General features: G+C 41.3%; 1 long non-coding RNA gene across 1 annotated transcript; it reads left to right on the forward strand.

Moving 5' to 3' along the window:
* Positions 1-793: 793 nt before the first annotated feature.
* LOC143856385 (uncharacterized) lies at positions 794-6,221 on the forward strand. The gene is made up of 2 exons (XR_013238181.1): positions 794-1,320; positions 4,325-6,221. It is a non-coding gene; the product is annotated as an uncharacterized LOC143856385 (long non-coding RNA).
* The last annotated feature ends 3,548 nt before the right edge of the window (positions 6,222-9,769 follow it).

The raw sequence follows: 9,769 nt of genomic DNA on the forward strand, positions 1-9,769 counted from the left end.
AACAAATTCTATTATCATAGTGGACTAAAATTAGATAATCCTGTGGACCCCGATCCGGGACGGGCGTGAGGGGACGTGCCCCCACGACGAGTCTCTCTAGATCGTCCACGTGAAGGAGAGCCCCACCAAGGAACTCTCGAAAGAGTGCCCCTCACAGCATGAGCGGCGATGTAAGGGAGATACCTCTCGATTCGAGGACTAGCCCGGATTCGAGACGCACCTCGAACAAAGAAAGAGTCGCCATCCAAGGAAGTGGGCCCTGGATCCCATGCTGTGCTCTGTTGTAACGGATAACCAGAGATATAAAATAGGGTTCGTGCCTGATGACGAATGGGGAAGGGATTAGGCGCCCCCAATTCGCCCAAGTGCTAGCACCTGGTCTCTTATGCCATTTATTATTAATTTTGAAGAGTTTTGGGCGAAAATCATGCGAAATGGGAACGGATATCCCCGAGATAACGTCTAGCTAATCATGCATGTCTCGGAGATGAATAAGAAGCACACACAAAAGAAATGAAAGATATGTCGCCTAAGAATAGTTAGATTATATGTGACATGCCTAATTGGTGTCTAAGTTCTGGTGGACAAGCACATGCATGCTACAGCTAAAGGTATAGGATCTGTACATGAAAATAAGAAAACACATCAAAATACGCAACACACGACTCAACAAGACAAATCTGTAGACACCCCATTTTGTTTTGTTTTAATCAACAAATAAATTAGTGTGTTAAATCCATGTGAGAACCCCCTCTATCATTGATTTATATGTTTTAGGTCGTTAATATCTTGATCTGACATTACGGATCATCAATCGGGACAAAATAAGCTAGGGTCACTTCATAGCCCGGACCCTGATTCCATTCCGAGACCCGATTTCCGTAAATCGTTAGATCAATGGCAGATCTTGACCTGGGTCTAACCATCCAAAACCACCTAACCTCTCCTCTCATCCTAACCATCCAAACCTCACCTAACCTCACCTAACCTCTCCTCTCATCCTAACCATTCAAACCTCACCTAACCTCACCTAACCTCACCTAACCTTACCTAACCTCACCTAACCTCACCTAACCTCCTATCCCATTCTCCTATAAATACCCTCTCATCCCACCATCCAAGAGAAGAAGAAAAAAGAACCCCTCTCTTAGAAAATTCATCCCTCTCCCTCATCTCTTCAAGGGTTCGGCCATCCTTGCCGGATCGGGTGATTTTATACGTTGGGTGATATATATCAAAAGCAGTCATTATCAAGCAAGGAATCATCTTCAAGGAATTAACATCAAAGAAAAATCAAACACAAAGTGGGTTTCCAAAGAGGTAGGCATTTATTTCAATTCTATGTAGGGTCTGTTTTCATGCATATCTTTTACTTTAAAAGAAAAACCATGTTAGGAAGCATGTAGGGTCCGTTTTCCCCCTGGTTAGCCTCTGGTTAGACCCTGGTTGCACCCAGGTTCGCTGCTGGTTGCACCCAGGTTCGATGCTGGTTGCACCCTGGTTCCCTACTGATTCGCACCCTGGTTCCCCTGCTGGTTGCACCCTGGTTCCCTACTGGTTGCACCCTGGTTCCCTGCTGGTTGCACCCTGGTTCCCTACTGGTTCGCACCCTGGTTCGATATTGGTTCGCACCCTGGTTCCCTGCTGGTTCGCACTCTGGTTAGACCCTGGTTGCACCCAGGTTCGCTGCTGGTTGCACCCAGGTTCCCTCCTGGTTGCACCCTGGTTCCCCTGCTGGTTCGCACCCTGGTTCCCTGCTGGTTCGCACCCAGGTTCGCTGCTGGTTGCACCCAGGTTCCCTGCTGGTTGCACCCTGGTTCCCCTGCTGGTTCGCACCCTGGTTCCCTGCTGGTTCGCACCCTGGTGCACCCTGGTCCGCACCCTGGTTTGTACCCTGCTTCCTCCTAGTTAGACCATGGCTAGTCTCGGGTTTGCTCCTAACTTAGACCCGACTCACTTGACCCTAACCATTAACCCAATCCAACCAAGTAATATCCCAACACAATCCGAGTCGCATGTCTGAATCCATTTGGCCGAATCTCATAAGCCCGCCCATTTTGAATTCCCAAAATTCAAACCCTTGATGATTCCTATATGCTCAATTCTTTGATGCAAATTCCCAATTCCAAAATCCCATTGATAAATCAATGTTTCTGAATCTCAAGTCCAATGCTCAAATACAAACCCGATTCCTGATCCAAATACCAATCCTATTTTCCAAAATCCAAGCAACCTCCCCTGCGGAACTACGTGTGGCTTGATCCCCATCGTGGGGTACGTAGGCAATTTGGCACTCCCAAGTTCAGTCGCACCTTTCTCTATCTTTCCCATTCCCTCACACTATTTCATCATCTCTTCCATCCCTTTTTTCACTAACCTCAAGAACTGAAATCGATTCACCCCGTGTCTTTCGGAACCGTTGGATCACGGTTTCCGTCGTAAGGACCCTTAGAGCCCAATTTAGGAACACCGGTGTCGTGTCGTGTCCTAAGTTTTAGAGAGTCCTAGAGTTAGGAGTCCAGCCTCATCACGGACGCTTGCTATGTATAGCAACCGTGCCATAGGTCTAGTTACACTAGTCACCCAATCTTTCCCTAGGACAAGCCTAGTAAACTATGATGTAAGGCAAACCTGCATTAGTCTAAGGGACCATTTGCATTTAGATGAGAATCATATAGCATCTTAGATGAAATCCTAAGATAATAAAATCCTCAACTTGAATTAAATAACTTCTCCTAAAACTGTTGAAACAGTCAATCCCGTCTAGGTCGGTGTCTTAGTTGAGTTAGGCATATGTAACTTAGCTTAGGTGCACCGAACTACGTCGACTCTGATCCCAGTGAGGCTTGGGTACGTAGGCAGCTTGGATGTCTGATGGCATACCACCCGCGAGTCGGCACCACAAACAAATTGTGGTGTTTTGTATATTAATTTTCTTGTAAATGCTTAATCAAATCACTTAGGACTTTCCATGAAATTAGAATTCTAGGAGAACTTTCACTTAGATTGAATCCAGACAAATTAATAAATCAAGATACACATTTAGGATTCACATTGAAATTAGATCATAGGATGCATGTCACTTAGTTCGCACATTAACATAGAGTTGAATGAGCCATTTAAAATAAATTTAAAAGAGTTAGCTTTTGGAATCGAAGACCGATTATCGGACAGGAATGGTGCATGTGGTGGATAACTCCCCATACCTTCCATTCTCGTAACCAGGTAGCGAGTCTAGATTTCTGGTTAATTATGGGTCCTAGATCCCACATCTAGGTGGCGACTCTGTCAGTCTCTTTCGTGTGGAATTCGGATTGCCTTAGTAATCCCAAGTTCACATAAAAGATGAATTACAATCAACAATTAAAAACACACGCCAATCGCGTGGATACGAGAGACCAAGAGAGAGAGAGCGGCGGCTCGCGCCCCACACCCCTCTCGCGGGATCCGGGTACCACAGTTTGGCGACTCTGCTGGGGATCACCTAACTTCATTAAAACTTCAAAAGATAATTCATTTGAATTTAATTTTAAATGGCTCATAAAAACTCTATACTTGTTAGATTAGTTTGTCTTGTTTTATTTTCTCATCACATTTTACTCAAACTTAATTTAACAAAACCTGAAGGCATCATAGATTGCGCAAACATATTGCACACACTTACATCACTTGCATCTAAACCATGCATCTCACGTGCACACACATCCTATTTTAGGAACCCGGAGTGTTATCTAGCATGGTTGACTGGGATTTCATCACCTGGTGCCTCTGTGCTAGAGAAGCATTCCACCCTTAGCCTAGTACCTTTATGGTACGTAAACGGATCCCTTGTTCACGTACTGATACGCCGGACACTGGTACAGTATATCGAACATGGATTCGCGCTAAGGGAACTCTTGGCCTTACCCCTAGATTAACCCACACATGCATGTAATATACGAACACATGTGCATCACGTGTGTGAGCCTAGTTTAGGATATTCTACCTATTTGTGTCTAGATTAGGCCGTAGTCCATCTTCCAATGGCTACGATCGGTCCTTAGATACACGAACAAAGTCATGAGTCGAGATTCTCTCTCCACTCCGATAGATTAGGATTAGGGTTGATGCCTTCAGGTAACACTGATAAAATGTGAAAAAAAAAAAATTCCCTTTGGGTTAGGATATAAATCCCATCATTTCCAAAGATCTCATAGGATTAGTCATTCATGATCTATCCGTTGAAAGCAATCTTATGCTATCTCATCTAATCTTTTGATCGTGCGTCTTTCGTTCTTCTGTCATACGATTCGATCGTATCTTCATGCCATCCCCTAACTGGCAGATGCAGAATCTCACAATCTTTCGATTATGCGTTCTCATGATCTGATCATGCCTGGTCCAGATAATCCAATCTTGCTTGTACCCCTGGTCTGTTCCTCCTCTAGGGGCTACCTTTTTCAAGATTATTTTGCTAAGTCCTTTAGAGTTCATTCTCAGAATCCTTGAGCTAGGGGCATTTCCCTATGCGAATCAGTCATCATTGTCCAAAATTGAAAGTATCAGCCATGATGATGTTCAGAACGAACCAGCCTTCGCCGAGCCTTCAACGCCAAACAGTTGCAGCAGTTAAAGTTTTAGTCACTTACTATTTTATGTTGAGTCAGTCATCATGGTCAGTATAATTGTTGAGTCCGGTCTTACAGTTAAAGGTCAATGCCTAGTCCAGGCAAGTTATCTTCTGTTTCCCTTTCTTATTTAGAGTTGTGAATCCTGAGCATGTTCAGGATAGGTCGTCTGATGTAATAGCTTTTCTTTAAATAAAATTTCAGTCAGTTCCAAAAAGTTCACTTGTGTCTATTTCTTAAGTGTGCTTCTGATCTTAAAATAAGACTCCCTCCTCAAATGAGAACAAAATTGACGAAACTCCACTTGAGTCACAACGATTACTTGAACAAGAGGAGGAGCGCCAATCTCAGCCTTTCAAAGATGAAATTGAAGTGGTAAACACTGGCACTGAAACCTTGATCCAATAAATGCCGATTGAAAATACATTACCCTCTGAAGAGTGTGAAGAATTGGTAAACCCGTTTTGAGGATAAAAAGATGGTCCCGTAAGCGTTACCATTAATGTCAAGAGAAAGACCCAGATAGAAGGTTCAAGAAAGAATGAAGTGAATATCATATGCTATGCAAGGGGCATAGAGTGGAAATAACTTTCATATTTCCAATCAATGACCTTGGTTCTCAAATTCATAACATGAAGCCAACAAATTCAAGATAAGAAGTTCAAGAGCAAGTATTGAAAAGTGGTCATCAGATATCAAGAGTTACAAATCCATAGATGGAAGATGTCAAGGAACAAGTTTCGCTCTATGAAAGCCGAAAGCACGCATTAGAATCTTGAAAGAAGAAAATCCATTATCTTACCTGGAAATGCCGTCAAACTCCGTGAAAAAAAAAAGAGAAAAAAAAAAGAAATAAATAATCAGTACCAGACAGACTCTAGTAACCTAGATCGATTCCCAATCTGAACATCGAAAGGCCTCCTTTGGCCGATTAAATCCCAAAATCAAAACCCAATGTCAAAAGAATACCGATTTGCAAACCCTTCGAGCCTAAATCAAATTTTCTTGAAAACCCATCAAACTTGGGGCATTCCCCCGAACTACACGAGACCTGATCCCTACACTGGGGTACGTAGGCAGCTCGGTTAAACCGAGTTCGGTCGATTCAAAAGAAAAAGAAAAAGAAAAATCAATCGTTCCAAAAAAAAAGAGGGACAAGTTCCAAAAGAAGAGAAGATAATTATTCCAGAAAGAAAAGAAAAAAAGAAAAATCAATTAACCTTCAAACAATTTATTTTCAAACTAGGGGCATTTGCCCTGAACTACACACGTCCTAATTCCTACATGGGGATATGGAGGCAACCTGTTCACAGGTTTGGTCGAAATCTTTGTTGAGCCTTAAGCCATTCTTTGTAAAGCCCTATCCTACCTATAAAGTCCCTCCGGTGTTCAGATTTAATGATCTAGGTCCCGAAACACAAAAAGAAAAAAAAAAGAACGGAGTTTGAAGATCTGCTAGACTGAAAACCTGAAAGGGCGGTCTAGGCAAAATTTAAGATCATTTCCCTGCTAAGTTGAAAACCCGAAAGGGCGGCTTAGGCAAAAGCTAAGGGGATAGCCTGCTGGATCGAAAACCTAGAAAGGTGGTTCAGGCAAAAGTTAAGGCTAGCGCGGTCCGCCAAGTTAAAAACCCTGAAGAGGTAACTTGGTCACGGTAAGAGAATCAGTATAAGAAGGCTACAGCCGGTATCAAGACTGAAGATCAACTGAAATTCAAGCAAATTCAAGTGATATCCTCAAAACTGGGGGCATTGAAGCTAAGCAATCTTAGGGGTCGTAATTAAATCCTTGAGGCATTACTGTTTTAAGGAAAAGGTCCAGTGTTTACCAATTGAAAAACTATTCCTCGGAAGGATAGACTTACCAAATAAAATATTAACTAAGTCAGAAGCATCACTGTGTCTGTCAGTGTAGTCAGTCAATCTTTGTTATTCTAAGTTCACTCCTTCAGGGCTGCTCAATCCTTTGAGTAGTGCCTTTCATCTAAGTTTTCTCTTTAGAAAGAGTCAATCGTCGTTCCTATGTCCAAATGATGTAACTGTCTTGGTGAAGGAAGCCCGGCCTAGGCAGCTCCCTGCAATTATACCTGAAAGGGTTCGAGAATCTAGTCAAACAGCTACATTTCAAAGAAGATCAACTCAGAAGAGTTCAGAAGTAGAAACATCAGAAAGCCCAGCTTCCGTAAAAAGATCATACCCCAGGAAGGCACCTTAAGCTTGGAAGAGCCCCAGATGCAATGGTGGTTGAGCCAATTTCTCAGAAAGACGAACCATTAAAATTCGGAATCTCCTTCCAGTTTGTTAAATACTATCCTGGTCAAGAAATGTTTATCTAAACACCTGTCAAGAGGCAAATCCCACTTTTCCATGATTATATCCGAGAGAGCCATTGTTCTAAATTACCAATCTCAAATGTCTTGTTCAAGGTTTCAGTTATCAAAATCCCCAGAAGACAAGACCAACAGTCTCATTGAGAAAAATCTTGTTGAAGTTTCATAAAAGTGTTCCTAATCCATCCTTGTTACTAATGGTTCTTCGTTCATAAGGTTGGTCGTCTCATCATTCGTCAAAGTCTTGGTTTCCACTGTCTTTACTGGGCGCGATCTATAATGTCCCCGATTTCATTGAGTTCAAAAAAAAAAAAAAAAAAAATCCAAAATTCATCAAATCCAATTCTACGTCAAATTCAAATTCATGAAAACCTCTAAATTCTTCGAGCCCGTTTGTGAACGGTGCCTCTTTTCTCGAGGCCATTTGTGAATGGTCTCGTCTTCTCCTTGAGCCCGTTTGCTGACGGTACCTCATTTCCCAAAAATAAAAATTCATCAAATCCAATCCCTGATTCAAACAAATCCAATCTTACGTCAAATTCAAGTTCATGAAAAATCTCATGTCCTCTTTGAGCCCTTTTGTGAAAGGTGCCTCATTTCTCGAGTCCATTTGTGAATGGTCTCGTCTTCTCCCTGAACCCGTTTGTGAACAGGTTTCTCATTCTCTGAGTCCATTTGTGAATGGTCTCATGTCCTCTTTGAGCCCGTTTGTGAACGGTGCCTCTTTTCTCGAGGCCATTTGTGAATGGTCTCATCTTCTCCTTGAGCCCGTTTGCGGACGTGTAGACACCCCATTTTGCTCTGCTTTGATTAAAAAAGAAATTAGGGTTTCGCTATCAATTTTTCAATGTTTTCTATTCCGGTGTTCGTCCCTTACGCTTTCTCAAATCTTTCTGGTCATTTCTGCATTGTTCTGATTTTTTCCGCTAAAGTGCGGAGAAGGGTTATTCGTGAGAATCCGAGCAAGGGAGAATTTGTACCCGTTTGGTGGGCCCGCATTGAACATTTGTTTAAAATTGAATCAACCGGGGGCCCACAGTGTGGGGCCCACGTTGTGGGGCCCGCGTTGTGGGGCCCACGTTGTGGGGCCCGCGTTGTGGGGCCCGCGTTGTGGGGCCTCAATGGGGCCTCTTGTGAGGCCTCTTATGAAGAGCAATGATGGTAGCTCTCCACTAAGACAACATGATGGGCCCTCCACTAAGAACAATAATGATGGATTCTCCACTAAGAAACATGATGGGCCCTCCACTAAGAACAATAATGATGGATTCTCCACTAAGAAACATGATGGGCCCTCCACTAAGAACAATAATGATGGATTCTCCACTAAGAAACATGATGGGCCCTCCACTAAGAACAATAATGATGGATTCTCCACTAAGAGGGACAACATGATGAGCTCTCCACCAACATATCTCTCTCTCTCTCTTTCTCTCCCTATATATATCTTCCTTCCCATCCATAAAAAAAGAGAGAGAAATTTATCTTCCATTATCTCTTTCTCTTCCATTATCTCTTCTAATCACTCCCTCCAATCCCTTTCCTCAATATGTTCTTCCATCCCTCTCCCTAATATTCTTCTTCCATTATCTCTTCACTCCCTCAATCACTCCCTCTAAACACTCCAGAGAAAGCGAAAGACGGCGGAGCGGATCGGCGGCGGCAAGATTTTTTATATTTTTTTGGATTGGGCGGAGATCTTCACCACAGGTAGGTGCATTGTTCTCAAAATATTTCTGTATTTTTCCGAATTTTTCTGATTTTTTCCGCAAATTGTGTTTTAAAAATGGAAAACTCTTCAAAAAATATCTTTTGACGAAGAAAAATTAAATTATATACCAAACAGATTCTAAAATTAATGAAATTTCGTGGGAAAATAATATGTTACTGATTCATTTTACCATGAATTTATAAAGATTGTTGGAGTTTATTTGGTATATTATTTAATATTTTCTTTGAAACTTATCAGATTTTAGGAGAATTTTTACTAACATCAGATCATCATTAAAATTCATAAAATTTTTACAGTAGTCTTATCTTCCATATTACTTGTTACTGTAAAATTTTCGTGTTATTTGGATCTGTTTTAATATGGGATGTAGTGTTAATTTATAATCTGGTCTGGAAATTGTAAAATCCGAAATTGGTAGTAAATAATTTCTAAAATTCATGAAAATCTCACTGCATGCTATTTTGATTCATATAGTATTTCGGTAGAAATTTCATAGAATTTAGAGTTGTATTTCTACTAGTTTATGTGTTAATTGTGCAATCTGGACATTTAATGGATTAATCAAGATTAAATGTGAATTTAATGTAAAAATATGCAAAACTCATCCTGTAAGCTACATACATTTTCATCTTGCTGCTGTAGAAATTTCAAATCATTTCGAATTTATTTGCAACAATTTCACTTGTAAAACCGCTCGTATGCTTAAAATTGATAAAATCCATGGAAAATTCGAAATTAATTGAAAATCATATAAAAATTCCTAAAGAACTTTAAAATTCTGTCACATGTTCACTCCTTAATCCATTAAAACAGAAATTTTAGGATCTTTAGATTTTCCTGGAAAAATGGCCAGTGCATCCATAATCGTATCCCAATTGCAACTTGATCTTTGACAATTTGAATATTTAAGTTATAGCATGTTGTTGGCTCCGAGGTTATTGTCCACGGAAATCCTGAGATTCTGCCAGGCAATAAGATGCTATAACCTAAGTATTAAATTGCACAAGGAAAGAGCGCACGATTCCCTCCTTTGGATGCCATTCAAGGCCGAAATTGGTGAACCCTAGAACCATTGGTAATCCTTAAATGTCTAGAAACTGA

Source organism: Tasmannia lanceolata, unplaced genomic scaffold (assembly GCF_043159265.1).
Source record: "Tasmannia lanceolata isolate RefF3 unplaced genomic scaffold, GAP_Taslan_0.1 ptg000023l, whole genome shotgun sequence".
In the NCBI taxonomy this organism is placed as follows: Eukaryota; Viridiplantae; Streptophyta; class Magnoliopsida; order Canellales; family Winteraceae; genus Tasmannia; species Tasmannia lanceolata.